We start from the raw sequence: 17,117 nt of genomic DNA, 5'->3' as shown, positions 1-17,117 counted from the left end.
AACAAACATATAACTCAATAAAATTAATTTAAAGCAGATTCCCAAACTCTTCTTCAGACCTGATGAAGTGGCATCTCCCAGGAAGAGGCAGAGAACCTGAATTTGTAACACAGAAAAGGAGGCATGAAGCAGCTTCATGAAGGTCCCAAATAAGTGGTTAACAAGCATCTCTGTTCATAGGAATGAATGTATATCAATATTTCCCTAATAGTAAAACAAATAGGGAACAGGGCAGGATAGGGAGGGGAGATGAGAGCAGTGTTCGTGACATGGCCTGCTTTGTCCAAGCAGCATTTAATGGGCCATAATAAAAAGCAGTAAATAAATTATTTTCATTTAAGACAGTAAGAGGCCAGTTCACATTAATAAATTATTTCAATATCATTCTGTCTACATCTCAACCTGCTCCTCAGATGTGTTCCTGGGTCTGCGAGCTTGAACAGGACCATTTCCTAGGGGACTCCGCCCTCCTGCCACGCCAAGCTCCCATCTTTGGTTGGCAGGAGCCAGGGTCTCCCTCCCCTCCAGGTCTTTGCAAAGCTCTGTCCCCAGATTGGAATACCCTCTCCCCCAACCCAGCACACAGACACTTAGTATTGACTGATGAGTAGCTACTTCCTCCAGGAAGCCTTCCAAGATCTACCCGGGTATCCCAGAAGGGAAAATTCTGTGTGTTTCCGCAGCCCATCCATCTTCATTTGTGCAGTTGTGATACTCCAGCTTCACATACCCTTTTAGTTTCTTTACCACTGTTTTCCCAGCAGTCAATCCAGAGAAGGCTCCAGGGAAGTATTTGTTGTCTGAACACTTCAAATACCATCCCATTCATGTATCTGTGAGACCCTTAAGTGTGGTCTTCTCCATCACCCTCTACTCTTTGAATAAAAGAATTCTTTCACTCAGGGAAAACAATTAAGTACCTATATCTGGCACATTTGGTTCTGAGGGCAAAATACTTCCTGTGCTCTTCAGGGAGTGGCAGGGTGTGGGGGCCTGGCCGGGCTCAGACAGGTGCCTGGAAACCCAGACACTGACACCCCAGAACCAGGCAGGTCTGACTGGGCTGCCCTGGAAAAGGTATCAACAAACCCACTGAGCCAACAGATCTGTGTCACAGCCACTGGCTGCGATGGAGACAAGCCTGGTCCTCAATGGGATACGGAGAACTGACTGGTAACAAGAGCTCATCTGTTATCCACCCCACCAGGATCCATTTTAGGAAAGCAACAAGGGCTTAAATCAGTGGCTCTCAAACTTGACTTTTCATCAGAATCACCTTGAGGGTTTGTGAAAACAAAAACTCTGGGCCCCACATTCACAAAAAATCTGGGCCCGATTCACTAGGGCTGGGATGTGCTAGTCACTCAGTTGTGTCCGACTCGTTGTGACCCCATGGGCTGTAGCCCACCAGGCTCCTCTGCCCATGGAATTCTGGGCTGGGTAGGGCTGGGGTGGGGCTCAGGAATTTGCATTTCAGGCAAGCTCCCAGGTGATGATGATGTTACCCTCTGAGAAACCCATAGCTTGCTTCCCAGAAGCATCTTTACACATAGCCTCAGCCCCCTGTGTTGTCTTGGAAAAAAAATCTTTCAGGCCCTCAGCTTCTTGTCAGCAAAATGGGTTACATGCTATCTGCTTCTTGGGGTTGTATTAAGGATTAGAAAATACATCTGACGCATGTAGCATGCTATCTTTCATGGGTCAGAGCTTTAACCACAAAGACATTTTATGAAAAGGTATTTAGGAAAAGTCTTGTTTAGAAGACCTCAGTGGCTAGAAGATGAAGGACCTGAGATCCTTCTGCTTTCCTCTCCAGTCATTCGAACTGTATCTCCCCTTTGGATCACAAGATGCTGCCATGGCCCCAGCGTCATCTTCTCACAGGAGAGCAGGCAGAGCGGGATGAAGAAGGGAGGAGCCAAAATAGGGAAAAAGGAGCTCTCTCCTCAAGCTCATTTCTCTTGGATGCCAGAAAGATTTCCCAGTGGTCTTCCCCTTAAGGCTTCTTAGCTGGTACTGGATTACATGGCTGCAAGGGAGGCCAGGAGAGTGGATACATGGCAAAGGGGAACAGAACCACCAAGAACAACTTAGGCTTGAAGTGACTCAAAGTCTGGCCCCGGTGCTGACTATCCCAACACCCCAGCTCCGAAGAAGGAAGGAAGGGCTGCTCTGCTGTTTGTCCTCCTGTGTGGGATGCCCCACCGCCAGAGTGAGGGGATGGATGTCCCCAAACAAAGCCTGGACAAGCATGCTGCTGAAAACAGATCTGGTCCCAGGTACCAGCTGCTGAATAAACTTAAATCTCTCTCTCTCTCTCCTTTCTCCTTGTAGGTTGAGATTACTGCTGTCTTTGCCACAAGATAGAGTGAAGAACTAAATAAAAGAATTGGCTGTCCACTTTTTGTCTTTTTAGACTGAACTCTGAAAAACTAGGGCTGTGTTGACTGTGTCACACATCACAGGTCACCACATGTCAGATACTCATAAATGTCTGTGGAGTGTGCCAGGAGCCACTTTTAAGCACCTGTCCTTAGGTTCTGTCAAGGCTGTTTCTAGAAATGCCTTCTGGGGATTTTTGCACCAAAAGAGATGCTGCTGCAATAGAAGCTAGAAGGAGACAAGGACTAACACAGATGACAAGGAGAAAAGACTAGCTGCTGTAAAAATAGAGCAAAGAGTGTTACCAGGTTGTGGTTCAGGCAGGCTTGGGTTTAGACAGGACATTCAAAAGACACTGCCATGTGCACCCCAATGTTCATTGCAGCATTGTTCATAATAGCCAGGACATGGAAGCAACCTAGATGCCCATCAGCAGATGAATGGATAAGGAAGCTGTGGTACATATACACCATGGAATATTACTCAGCCATTAAAAAGAATTCATTTGAACCAGTCCTAATGAGATGGATGAAGCTGGAGCCCCTTATACAGAGTGAAGTAAGCCAGAAAGATAAAGAACATTACAGCATACTAACACATATATATGGAATTTAGAAAGATGGTAACGATAACCCTATATGCAAAACAGAAAAAGAGACACAGAAATACAGAACAGACTTTTGAACTCTGTGGGAGAAGGCGAGGGTGGGATGTTTCGAGAGGAATCGGGTGAAGAGGGAGGTGGGAGCAGGGATTGGGATGGGGAAGACGTGTAAATCCATGGCTGATTCATATCAATGTATGACAAAACCCACTGAAAGGTTGTGAAGTAATTAGCCTCCAACTAATAAAAAAATTAAAAAAAAAAAGTCAAAAAAAAAAAAAAAAAGACACTGCCATGGAGGAGAGGGGGTGCAGGCCAGCAGCCTCACCCACACAACAGGATGCAGGGGTGACAACTCGACTGTGTCTCTCCTACCGACCTTGACCAACTAACTGGAGCATGGGATCAGCAGAATGTTGAGGCCACTTCCAGGTGGTGTCTTGAGTCTGGCATGCAGCAGGTAGGATCGAGGAGTGTCAGCATACGTGTCACATGTTTTTTCTCTCCCTGGATGAAATAACTCAGGGATGTTATTTTGACCAAAAGACACTGACTGGGACTTCCCTAAGGGTCCAGTGGTTAAGACTCTGCACTTCCACTGTAGGGGGTGCGGGTTCAATTGCTGCTCAGGGAACAAAGATTTCACATGCCACATGGCAGAGCCGAGGAAAAAAAGAAAGAAAAAGAAATTGACTGGCCTGGCCTTTGTGGTAATTTGAAGGGGTCACAAACGAAACTCACCAGTCTTTTGCAGGCCTAGAATGGCTTCTCAACAGCTCTGACCCATGAAAAGCAGTGTGTTATGTGCTTTACTTTCTAATCCTTAATACAAACTCAAGAAGCAGGTGTCATCCATATCATTTTACTGACAAGAAACTGAGGGCTTGAAAGGTTTTTTCCCGAAGACAACACAAGGGTTTGAGCCTATGTGTAAAGATGCCTCTGGGAGGCGCTCTAACACCTGGCTCCTGGGGCCCTGTCCTCCTAGGGGTCTGAAGGCTGAGCCTACACAGATACCAGCTGACTGACATCTAGAGCTAGGTCAAAAGTGGTGTCACAGGGACTTCCCTGGTGGTCCAGTGGCTAAGACTCTGCACTCCCAATGCAGGGGGCCCAGGTTCAATCCCTGATCAGGGAATTGATCCCACGAGTCACAATGAAGACTGAAGATCTCACATGGTGCAACTATGACCCAGTTCAGCCAAATAAATAAATAATTTAAAAATAAAAGTGGTCTCCCAGGCTAAAAGTGATACAAAACCTCTGCCATCAGAATGTTCACCACTTTTTGCTTTAAGAAATAAGCAAACCCCCAAAATTCCTCCCCAAACAGGAGTTTATACTATTTCTCTCAACCAAAGTATACAAGGAAAGGCAGGACAGAGCTTGTCCTAAGAGTACACCACGCACTCTCTCACGTGGCTCAGAAATTCCACAGAGAGGGCCTGCTAGTACTCGCTCCATTGCAGGAGCAACAGATAGGAAGGGATGGGAGACAGATACAGCTAGCCTGAAAACCACACTGCTGCTGGCTCCTCAGCACCAAACACAATTAGTAGATTCATTAATTAGGGCTCTGACTACCCTCTTCTGTCAAGGTTATTTGTTTTGAGCAAGATGGTTTGCCCTGATTAAGGTACCAGTGGCCAGTAGTAAATGATAAAATGTTTTAATTTGCCCAAAAGAAATGAAAATATCTATAACTCCCAGCAAGAAACTAAGCTTAGCCAAATCTTTCCTGCATTGATATTTGTAATCAACACAATGTTTTATGAAAATTAGTTAATAAGATTTATAGTCTAAAAAGATGAGTAAAATGTGCATGCCACCCAGTCTCTGCCTCCCCAGTGTTAACTGCCCAGCTGGGCACAACTGTAACGTCAACAGGGCTCGGATTCCATTCACAAGGCTTTGGCTTATTCCCTGCAAAACCTAACCTGGTACCTTGTATACAGCAAGCACACAATAAAGTATGCCCTCTTAATACCAGGGCATACATTAACTCCGTAAATGTTAATTTACGGAGCTCTCACTCTCTGCTAGGCATTGTATTAAATGCTCTGCCCACATTCTCTTGTTTAAATCTCTCAACAAGCTGTGCAGTTGGATATTTTACTCTCCCCTTCGAGAGTGAACTGACATGTTCAAGGTCATCTAGATAATAAAGAGAGCAGAACCAGGATTCAAACCCAGGGCATCTGGCTACAAAAGCAAGCAAAAAGCTATGCTGAATGCAAGTGCAACCAGTTATTTTCTCAGCAGCAGTAACAGTGATTAGCATGCTACACACTGATACAGTTGATACTGGGCCACACAAGTTTGAACTGTGTGGGTCCACTTAACACACAGATTTTTTTCATTATTAAATACTACAGTACTACATGATCCAAAGTTGGTTGAATCCATGGATGTGGAATCTCGTGTACAGAGGAACCACCTATAAGGAGGAACCATGTATATAGTTCAGTTTAGTTCAGTCGCTCAGTCGTGTCCAACTCTTTGCAACCTCATGGACTGCAGCACACCAGCTTACCCTGTCCATCACCAACTCTCGAAGCTTGCTCAATCATGTCCATCAAGTCGGTGATGCCATCCAACCATCTCATCCTCCGTCATCCCCTTCTCCTCCTGCCTTCAGTCTTTCCAGGGATCAGGGTCTTTTCTAATGAGTTAGTTCTTTGCATCAGGTGGCCAAAGTCTTGGAGTTTCAGCTTCAACATCAGTCCTTCCAATGAATATTCAGGACTGATTTCCTTTAGGATGGACTGGTTGGATCTCCTTGTAGTCCAAGGGACTCTCAAGAGTCTTCTCCAACACTACTGTTCAAAAGCATCAATTCTTTGGCACTCAGCTTTCTTTAGAGTTCAACTCTCACATCCATACATGACTATTGGAAAAAACCATAGCTCTGACCAGATGGACCTTTGTTGGTGAAGTAATGTCTCTGCTTTTTAATATATGTATATAGAGGGTTGACTCTAAGTTATACTCAGATGTTCAACTGTGGGGAGGGTGGGCAACCCTAACCCCTGCCTTGTTCAAGGGTCAACAGTATTTGCAGATCTACCATTAGTGACTATTAGATACAATTTCAGTTAGAGAAGAAGTGACTGAATTTACACATCTAGAAACTGCACACTTGATTTCAGTCCCAGAACTTGCTCACACTGTAAGGCCAGTCCAACCCAGAGCAGCTTCTGGCCCTGTGGTTCTGAATGGCCTAGTTCTCAAGAACCCTGCAGCCCAGCGAGACAAAAGAAAGCCAACCTGGGAGGGAAAATTGAAGGAAGGTGGTCAAAAGGTATAAACTTCCAACAATAAGATAAATACATGCTAGGAATGTAATACACAACACAATGGCTATAACTAGCACTGCTATATAATATATAGGAAAGTTGTTAGGACAGTGAATCCTATAAGCTGCCATCACAAGGAGAACATTTCTTTCCTTTTTTTTTGTTTTTATTGTATCTGTATGACAAGAAACCTGTATGCAGGTCAAGAAACCTGTATGCAAGTCAAGAAGTAACAGTTCGAACTGGACAGGGAACAACAGACTGGTTCCAAATTGGGAAAGGAATATGTCAAGGATGTATACTGTCACCCTGCTTATTTAACTTATATGCAGAGTACATCATGTGAAATGCCAGGCTGGGTGAAGCACAAGCTGGAATCAAGACTGCCGGGAGAAATATCAATAATCTCAGATAGGCAGATGACACCACCCTTATGGCAGAAGGTAAAGAGGAACTAAAGAGCCTCTTGATGAAGGTGAAAGAGGAGAGTGAAAAAGCTGGCTTAAAGCTCAACATTCAAAAAACAAAGATCATGGCATCCACTCCCATCACTTCATGGCAAATAGATGGGGAAACAATAGAAACAGTGACAGGCTTTATTTTCTTGGGCTCAAAATCACTGCAGATGGTGACTGCAGCCATGAAATTAAAAGACTCTTGTTCCTTAGAAGAAAAGCTATGACAAACCTAGACAGCGTATTAAAAAGGAGAGACATTACTTTGGCAACAAAGATCCATCTAGTCAAAGCTATGGTTTTCCCAGTAGTCATGTATGGATGTGAGAATTGGACTATAAGGAAGGCTGAGCACCAAAGAATTGATGCTTTTGAACTGTGGTGTTGGAGAAGACTCTTGAGAGTCCCTTGGACTGCAAGGAAATCTGAAAGGAAATCAACCCTGAATATTCATTGGAAGGACTGATGCTGAAGCTGAAGCTCTAATACTTTGGCCACCTTATGCAAAGAACTGACTCATTAGAAATGACCTTGATGCTGGGAAAGATTGAAGGCAGGAAGAGAAGGGGGTGACAGAGGATGAGATGGTTGGATGGCATCACTGACTCAATGGACATGAATTTGAGCAAGCTATGGGAGATGGTGAAGGACAGGGAAGCCTGATGTGCTGCAGTCCATGAGGTTGCAAAGAGTTGGACACGACTGAGAGACTGAACAACAATATGACAAGATGGATGTTAGCTCAATCTACTGTGGTAATCATTTCATCATATATATACATCAAACCATCATAAAGTGATGTATATCAATTATTTCTCAATAAAACTGGGGAAAATAAAGAAATTCAGCCTCACAGTGACAGAATGAAGGCAGGTGACTTAGAAGGGCGTCCCAGGGTGTAACAATGGCTGTCTATCCATCTGTCAGATAAATTCCTGTAGTTGTGCCCCATCTACCAACTCATTTACTTTGAGAACTATTTAAGGAGGATTTACAGCTAGCCTGCTAATGTAAGGAGAGGGAGGGAGGAGGAAGGGAGATGACAAAAAAGCAACAGGGAAAGACAGCAGAGTGGGTGGCTTATACTATAATTTGGGGGGGGGGGGAAATCACTGGTAGACAAGGATCTAAGAAAGCTTGCCCCAAATCTGGAGAGACAGAGTACATCAGTGGCTCGGTTGCCTAGGAGTGGGAGATGGGCGGAAACAGGGAGTGACTGGCAATAGGCATGGGATTTCTTTTGCAGGTGATAAAAATATCTTAGAATTGATGGTGGTGTTGGTTGTACATTGCACAATTCTGTGAATGTGATAAAAAAGCAATGAACTGTATACTTTGAAGGGGAAAACACTGTGTGTGTGTGTGTGTGTGTGTGTGTGTGTGTGTGTACGTTAGTTGCTTAGTCATGTCCAGCTCTGCGACCCCATGGATTGTAGCCTACCAGGCTCCTCTGTCCATGGAGTTCTCCAGGCAAAAATACTGGAGTGGGTAGCCATTCCCTTCTCCAGGGGATCTTCCTGACCGAAGGATCAAACCCGGGTTTCCTGCATTGCAGGAGGTTTCTTTACCGTCTGAGCCACCAGGGAAGCCTGGGGAAACTGTATGGTAAACCAAAAAGGAAGAAAGAAAGAAAGCTGGCCAACTATCAGAAAATCACAACGAAACCAGCTCTAAAGTAACAAATGTTAAAACCACAAGTACATAAGCAGAACCAGTGAAAATCAGAGCACCCTGGTATGTATGCATGGTAGGTTATAACAAAAGTGGATGAGTTTTATTGTTTGCTTCAAAGCAGAGCAATCTAAAATCTAAAAATTAAATATATAAGGCACTTTTTGTAAACAATCTGTCTCATGTTTGAAAACAAAGTAGTTGCAGAATATGGGATCAGAACCAGAGAAGGAAGAGAACCAGTTCCAAGCCAGGCAACGACATCTGACAAAACAAACATAGGAGGTGCTACAAAGCATCAAAAAGCCACATAAAGGCCTGCCTGATCCTACAGAACCAGGCTTTCAGAGTATTCCTGAGGAGGGTGACCCATTTGTGAGGTTATTCAATACCCTGTTCCATAAAACAAGGCCTCATAAGTAGCTGAAAATATGTCAGGTAGCAGGGGAGCCTTTCTGATTTTTGGTCCTAAAGCCCTGCAGTGGGCAGAGTATTCCTCCTAAAGCCTGTGTGGCATTTCAAGGATTTGACACAAAGATCCTTCTTTTTAAAAGTTTCATACTAATCCTGAAAGCGCCCTTCCTTACACCCAAGCCACCTTCAAGATTCTCTCTCCCACTCTAGTTCCTCAGAGGTCATAAAAATCAGTGACTAGTGGAGATGATTGCACAACCTTGTGAATATATTAAAAACCATTGAACTGCACACTTCACAGGGTTGAAATTTATGTTATATGGACAATACCTCAAAATAATTTTTAAACTGTTTAAAAAATTAGAGACAAAGACAGAATTACCATAGGACCCAGCAATTCCACTTCTGGGTATATACCACAAAGAATTAAAAGCAGGGTCTCAGGAAATCCCTGGTGATCCAGTGGCTAAGACTCTGTGCTCCCAATAAAGGGGGCCCAGGTTCAATCCCTAGTTGGGAAACTAGATCTCACATGCTGCAACTAAGAGTTTATGTGCTGCAACAAAGACAGAAGATCCTACGTGCCACAGTTAAGACCTGGCACAGCCAAATAAAAAAATAAAAATAAATATTAAAATAAATAAATAAAAGCAGGGTCTCAGAAAGATACCTGTACACTCATTTCACAGCAGTATTATTCACAACAGTCAAAAGGTGGTAGCAACCCAAGTATCCATTGACAGATGAACAGATAAACAGAATGTGCTTTATACATATAGCAGAATATTGTTCAGCTCTTAAAAGGAATGAAATTCAGATACACAATACAACAATGGATGAACTTTGGGGACATCATGCTAAGTGAAATAAGCCAATCACTAATGGATAAATATTGTATGATTCTACTTATATGAGGAGGTATCTAGAATAGACAAATATACAGAAAGTAGAATATTAGTTACCAGGGACATGGGGGAGGGGATAATGGGGAGTTTCTGCATGAGATGATGTAAAAGTTCTAGAAATAGATAATGGTGATGATTACACAATATTGTGAATGCACTTAGTCACTGAATTGTACACTTAAAATTGTTAAAAATGCCAAAGTTTATGTTGTGTATATTGTACTACAATAAAAACCAATTAAAAATCAGGGCCTTTACATCTAAGAATTCATACTTGATATCTGCTTCAAGGTAATAAGGCGCTACAAAAAGGACTTCAGAGAGCAAACACCCTTTTTATATTACAGATTTGAGGCTGAAACATTTTAATTGCATTAGTCAGGTTTCAACCCATTAGGTAGTTAAGATTTAATGCTTATACATCTAACCTTGTCACTTGGAAGAAGAATCAAAAACAGAACAGCACAAATAAATATCTCTGCTTTTCACTCTATTAAACAGCCTGCAACTGTAAGACACCTCACAACCAGCATTGTCTTATGGCATTTTCTGCAGTGACAGGAACGTTCAGTATCTGTGCTGTCCAATATTGGAGCTACTAGCCACTAGTGCAACTGGGGAGCTGAATTTTTTATTTTACTGAATTGTAACTAATTTAAATATTCACACATAGCAACTGGCTTACATAATTGGTCAGCACAGAGTCTAAAATCCCAAACTTAAAACATACAGCACACCACCCAACTCTCCTGTCTCATCAAAAGCCAAATGCAGTTTCCATAGTTCCAGAAAGTCAGATGACCTTCTACTGAGCTCTGGGCCAATTTGTGGGGTGAAGCATCTAGCAAAACACGGCAAAAAATAAGAGTGTCCCTCTCTTCTCCCGTGTCCTCTGTGGAAAGATGCTAACTGCACAAAGTGGGCAGAGAGAACTCAGCAACAACAATGAAAAAGAGGACCAAGGATGAGAGTCTGACATACAGAAAGGGGAAAAGGAATGCCACTAGCTACAGAGGCTCCTGAATAGGGCATAACTGTATACTTTAAGGATTTCTGTGTGTAAATTAAGCTCTGAGTGGCAGAAACAGCAGTAACATTCCTGTGCAGAAGCTGGACAGCACGGCTAAGAGGGGGCCCAGGAACTATTTGCTGAGTATCTGGTAGTGCTGTCCTGCTAGCCACAGGCACCGAAGTATAAGTGACTGTTCTGATCATTCCCACGTGCACAAAGATTGTCTCCAGTCCTCTAGCTGTAATTGTTTGCTCATCTATGGCTTCATGGTCCAGTTTTATACATCCATTTATGGTAGTTTTCAGTGCCAAACTTGGATTATAAGTAAATTAGAGAAAACACAGCTCAGTTGGTCACTAGGTCCTTGAAAGGCAATACCAGTATTTATCAATACACTTATATTATATATAATGTATATATACAATGTGTATATATACACAATATACAATATATATATGTATACAACATATATATATACATTACATATATATGTTGCATAATATACAACATATATTATATACAAACATATAATTTTTATATTCATAGACATGTTGTACTCAATGCATAGATGATGACAATGATATCCGTGACCTCAAGGAGCATAGCTACGTGCACGACACCACACTAAGCACTTTGTGTTCATTATCTCATATAATCCTCCCGTCAACTCTGTGAGGAATTTGTTACTATATTCATAAGAAGCTGTGGCTGGAAGAGACCATGAAACTAATCTACAGCCCCACAGCAAGTTAGTGGCCACACCAGTACCTGATCAGAAGAAGGTAACTGATAAACTCATCAAAATTTTTAAAAAATTTTATTGTGGTAGGAATACTTAACTTGATACTTACACTCTTAAAAAAGTTCAACCTGTACAATATGGTTGAACAGCAGGTCTCTAGAACTTATTAATTTTATTTAACTGAAACTTTATACCCACTGATGAGTAACTCTCCATTTCCCCTCAGCCCCTGGCAGCCACTATTACACTCTTTGATACTATGAATTTGACTCTTCTGAGTACCCTCATGTAGGTGGAAACATGCAGTATTTGTCTTTCTGTAACTGGCTTATTTCACTTATCATAATGTTCTCAAGGTGTTGTCTCTGCAGGTACCCTGACCTGGATTGTGAGGAGGGGACTCCAAGCGATTGGGTTCTTAGCCTCCTTGGTCCAGGATGACAAGGAACAAAGAGGGAGCAGGGTCCAAGTCCTAGAGGGACAGGGCTCAGCAGGAATGCAGGTGCCTAAGTTTCTCCACAATTTGAATACAGCAGGCAGAGCAGCAAAAGGCCAGGAGGTCCCCAGCACCAGCCCTGCTCAGCCTGTCCCAGGAGCATCTACCCTGAGACAGCAGTTTTCTCAGAAGACCGACGCCCTCAGGATCTGAGTGCTGACCAGCTGAGGCTCAGTCAGGGACACAGGTTCTCCCACAAGGGCTGGGAAAGTCCTCTGCCACGTGGCCGGCAAGCTCCTCATGCACACGCCACACCTGACGGTTAAAGTCACAGCAGCCAGGCCTGCTGCAACGCCTGGGGTCAGAAGCCTGGGGCCTTGAAACCTGAGCACCCTCCTGGAGCCAGGTGCATGCCCAGGCAAGAAGAGCATCACAAACAAGTATAGGAAGTGGCCCCTCATGTCCAGATGCTCCCGAAGGAGCCACAACCCTGCCTGCCTTTGTCTCACACTTGTCCCACCTTCCAGACCAGGCTCCCCAGCCCCAGGACTGATGCGCTCACTCTGCCATGTCCAGGGGCATCGCAAAATCACTTCCACTTTGCCTCCGCCATCCTCAGCAATCCCAGGCTGAAGTTTCCAAGGCAGGTTTCAGTCTACACACGTGACATTCCCTGGGATCAAGGACGCCTGGCTTACCTTGAAAGGTCTTCCTCCCACAGGCGAGAAGCTACAGCATGCTGCTACACGAGCAGAGTCCAGGGAGAAGGAAAACCCAAGCCTCTGTGAAAGGTCCAAGTTCAGACTCCCCATAAGGCGGCCCATGGAACTGCACTGCCCTCTCATTTACATACATGCTGAAGTCATTTCCAACCAACGCCCTCAGGAGTTGAGGCCCATATCCCCTTCTAGGGCACTGCTCACTTATAGATTAACTACCTTGAGAGAGAAGGGTATGCAGAAGTTAGAAACAAGGCTCTCTGCTCTGATCCTATTTTAATTTGGGAGAAAACCCACCTTGAGCCAGAGATGGGATTGTAAGCATAGGCTCTCATCTACACCTTTAGCTTTGCTCAGTTCTCTGCTGAAAACTGCCCTTAGTAATTTCTTACTCTCCAAGGAGCACTTATTGTACTGGCTACTCTGAGATTCGTCTCACGAAAAAGTGTACAGTTTGGCCAAGACAGAGGCATGTAAACACATATTTATAATGTAATAATGATCAGCTCAATAAATCTGTATCAGAGCAAAGAAGGACACACTGCCTGGGGGAGGCAGCTGTGTATGTATCCCAACATTCACTCCAAATGACTGCAATGAAAAAGACCGACAAGAGCAGGGACTGACAAAGATGTACAAGAACTGGAACTCTCATGCCCTCCTGGTGGGAATACAAAATGGCAGGCAGAATAACAGCCCCTAGAGAAGTCCACGTTCTAAGCCGTGGACCCATGAAAATGTTACCTTCTGTGACAAAAAGGCCTCTGCAGATGTGATTAAGGTAAGGATCTTGCATGGGGAGACTATGCAGGGTTTTCCAGCTGGGCCCCATGTAATCCCAAGGGAGGTAGGAAAGCTAGAGTGAGAGAGAGGACACATCACAATGGGAGCAGAAATTGGAGAGAAAAGGAGATTGGAAGATGCTATCCTGCTAGCTCTGGCGATGGAGGAAGGGGCACAACCTGAGGGGTGCAGGCAGCCTCCAGCAGCTGGAGAGGGCAAGGAAACGGACTCTCCCCCTAGAGCCTCCAGAAAGACTTTGCTGACACCTTGACTTTAGCACTTCTGATGTCCAGAATTATAAGATAATAAATTCATATTGCTATAAACCACTAAATTTGTGGTAACTGGTTATAACAGCAATAGGGAACTACTTCCAATTGTTTGGAAAACAGTTTGGCACTATCAGCAAAAGCTGAACATATGCTTACCTTCTGACCCAGTAATTCAACTCCTAGGTATGCACACAACAGAAATGCATGTGTATGGGCATCAAGAGATATGTGCAAGCATGCTCATAGCATTTTTATTCAGAATAGAAAACTGGAAATAACTGTCTATCAGCAAGAGAATGGATAAAAGAAACTAGTATGTATAGTCATAATAGTATGTATTATGTATGTCATAGTCATAGTATGTATAGTCAGATAATGTAATACTACCCACAAATAAAAAGAAATGAACCACTGATATCTGCAACATCATGGGTGAATCTTATAGACATAATTCTGAAAGGGAAAAAATAGACACACAAAAAAACTATATACTTGATTAAGAAGTTCTGGAGATGGATGGTGGTGATGGTTGTACAACAATGTGAATGTACTTGCTGTATATTAAAAATGACCAAAATGTTAAATTTTATGTTATGTATATTTTGCTGCAATATTAATGTACATACTATAAGAATCTATTTCTATAAACCTCAAAAACAAGTAAAACTAACCTATAGTGAAAAGAGGTGAGAACAATGGCCACCTTTAGGGAGTTCTGTCTAGAAGGAGGCACAGGGGAGCCACCTGGGTACTCGAAATATTTAGTTCCTTGATCTGGGTGTTGGTTACATGGATGTACATATAAACATTCATCAGACTGTGTGCTTAAGATCTGTGCACTTTAGTTTCCAAATGCCAACCCCAAGTTTATTTCCATGTGATCTTATTTACCTGAATTAGTGTTAACAACACCATAACGGAAATGGAAGAGAAAAGAAAAACTCACCCAAAGTGTGTGTGGTCGGGAAAGGCTTCAGGGAAGAGGTGAGATGTGAGCCAAGCATGAGTATGGGCAGTAAGCATGTGGGTGCAGAGAGTGCTGGAGACAACCAGCTGGGGGTGATCACTGACCAGAGATGGATACTGGAGGGGTAAGCAGGAGTCCTGTTCCAACACAACCAACCTGGGAAACCCCAGCAGAAGTTTAGACTGTGCTTATGCTAGGCTGATGTCAGAGAATGTCACACAAGAGTGCAACACGAGGGATCCACGGCAGGGAGAGTGACACAGAGACCCCTGAGGTTCCTGTGATAATGGCTGTGTCCTAAACGACAGAGTCTGACCTAGGCTTTGGCAGTGGGGATGGGGTCATGAGAGATGGACACAGAACCCCCTGCCTTGGTTGTAATGGGAGAAGGAGAAGGGAAGTCTGGTAAGTCTGCTGGTTAATAAGCCCACATGGCTGGTGATCCCACTAATCAGAGTGAGCAAGACCAGACTACCTTTTCCCCAGCCTTCTGGGCTGGCAGTGGAGGACCACGGCATGTCAGAATTGGAAAGCATAGGTCAGATGACCTAGAGTACCAGTGCACTCACAAGTAACCAAGTTCTTCTCCCAGGCCAGCACATGAGGCCACAGTTGTGAGGAGCAAGCTGGATGAGAGAGCTGAGGCTCGCCTACTTCAGCGAGCATGTCTTAAGAGAAGGGAGAACTGATTCCTTCAGCTGCAATGCTCATGGCTCCCCAGCACCCTCGCCACCCTCACCTTCCACCATGGGCTTCTCCTGTGATCTCAGTCCCTGCCAACATCCCCCTGGAAAAGTTCTCCCCGCAGCCCATCTATATTCTGCAAAGCTCAATATTTCATCTCATGATCTGATGATGCCTTATAAGTCAATCTGGCTTCTCCTCCAACCAAGCTGTGTAACCAAAACTGAAGTAGGGACAAAGAGGCATCCCAGGGCCCCCAGGAGCCAGAAATAAGTCTTGTCTGGTAGATCTATCATGGCACTGCAGACAAGATGTGAGCCACATGAGCTAAATGCCAGTTCTGGTCTTGGTGGCATGTGCACATCTGAAAAGACCCGAACAACAAGTACTAAATACCAGAGCTTGTAGAGAAGAAACCAGTAATAGATGGGACAAATTAGGAGTCTGGCATTAACATACACATACTACTATATATAAAGTAGATAATCAGCAAGGACCTACTGTATAGCACATGGAACTCTAATCAATATTCTGCAATAATCTATACGGGAAAAGAATCTGAAAAAGACTGGATATATGTATAGGTATAACTGAATCACTTTGCTGTACACCTGAAACTAAATTAGCCGTGCTCCACAACAAAGGAAATGATAAGCAAGGTGAAAAGACAGCCCTCAGAATGGGAGAAAATAATAGCAAATGAAGCAACAGACAAAGGATTAATCTCAAAAATATGCAAGCAACTCCTGAAGCTCAATTCCAGAAAAATAAATGACCCAATCAAAAAATGGGCCAAAGAACTAAACAGACATTTCTCCAAAGAAGACATACAGATGGCTAACAAACACATGAAAAGATGCTCAACATCACTCATTATCAGAGAAATGCAAATCAAAACCACAACGAGGTACCATTACACGCCAGTCAGGATGACTGCTATCCAAAAGTCTACAAGCAATAAATGCTGGAGAGGGTGTGGAGAAAAGGGAACCCTCTTACACTGTTTGTGGGAATGCAAACTAGTACAGCCGCTATGGAGAACAGTGTGGAGATTCCTTAAAAAACTGGTAATAGAACTGCCATATGACCCAGCAATCCCACTTCTGGGCATACACACTGAGGAAACCAGATCTGAAAGAGACACGTGCACCCCAATGTTCATTGCAGCACTGTTTATAATTGCCAGGACATGGAAGCAACCTAGATGCCCATCAGCAGACGAATGGATAAGGAAGCTATGGTACATATACACAATGGAATATTACTCAGCCATTAAAAAGAATCCATTTGAATCAGTTCTAATGAGATGGATGAAGCTGGAGCCCATTATACAGAGTGAAGTAAGCCAGAAAGATAAAGACCAATACAGTATACTAATGCATATATGTGGAATTTAAAAAGATGGTAACGATAACCCAATATGCAAAACAGAAAAAGAGACACAGATGTACAGAACAGACTTTGGGACTCTGTGGGAGAAGGCGAGGGTGGGATGTTCTGAGAGAATAGCATTGAAACAAGTATACTATCAAGGGTGAAACAGACCACCAGCCCAGGTTGGATGCATGAGACAAGTGCTCAGGGCTGGTGCACTGGGAAGACCCAGAGGGATGGGATGGGGAAGGAGGCAGGAGAGGGGATCGGGATGGGGAACACATGCAAATCCATGGCTGATTCATGTCAATGTATGGCAAAAACCACTACAATATTGTAAAGTAATTAGCCTCCAACTAATAAAAATAAATGAAAAAAAATAAATTAACCGTGCTCCAAAA

At 43.5% G+C, this 17,117-nt stretch overlaps 1 protein-coding gene and 1 non-coding gene across 2 annotated transcripts in view; one reads left to right on the top strand and one right to left on the bottom strand.

Moving 5' to 3' along the window:
- Positions 1-17,117, bottom strand: part of MAP7D2 (MAP7 domain containing 2) — a 97,796-nt gene that overhangs the window by 71,193 nt on the left and 9,486 nt on the right. The window lies entirely within an intron of this gene.
- TRNAG-CCC (transfer RNA glycine (anticodon CCC)) lies at positions 4,052-4,124 on the top strand. The gene has a single exon. It is a non-coding gene; the product is annotated as a tRNA-Gly (tRNA).

The sequence above is a fragment of the Dama dama genome, chromosome X (assembly GCF_033118175.1).
Source record: "Dama dama isolate Ldn47 chromosome X, ASM3311817v1, whole genome shotgun sequence".
Classification (NCBI taxonomy): domain Eukaryota; kingdom Metazoa; phylum Chordata; class Mammalia; order Artiodactyla; family Cervidae; genus Dama; species Dama dama.
This window is presented reverse-complemented; position numbering and strand designations above follow the sequence as displayed.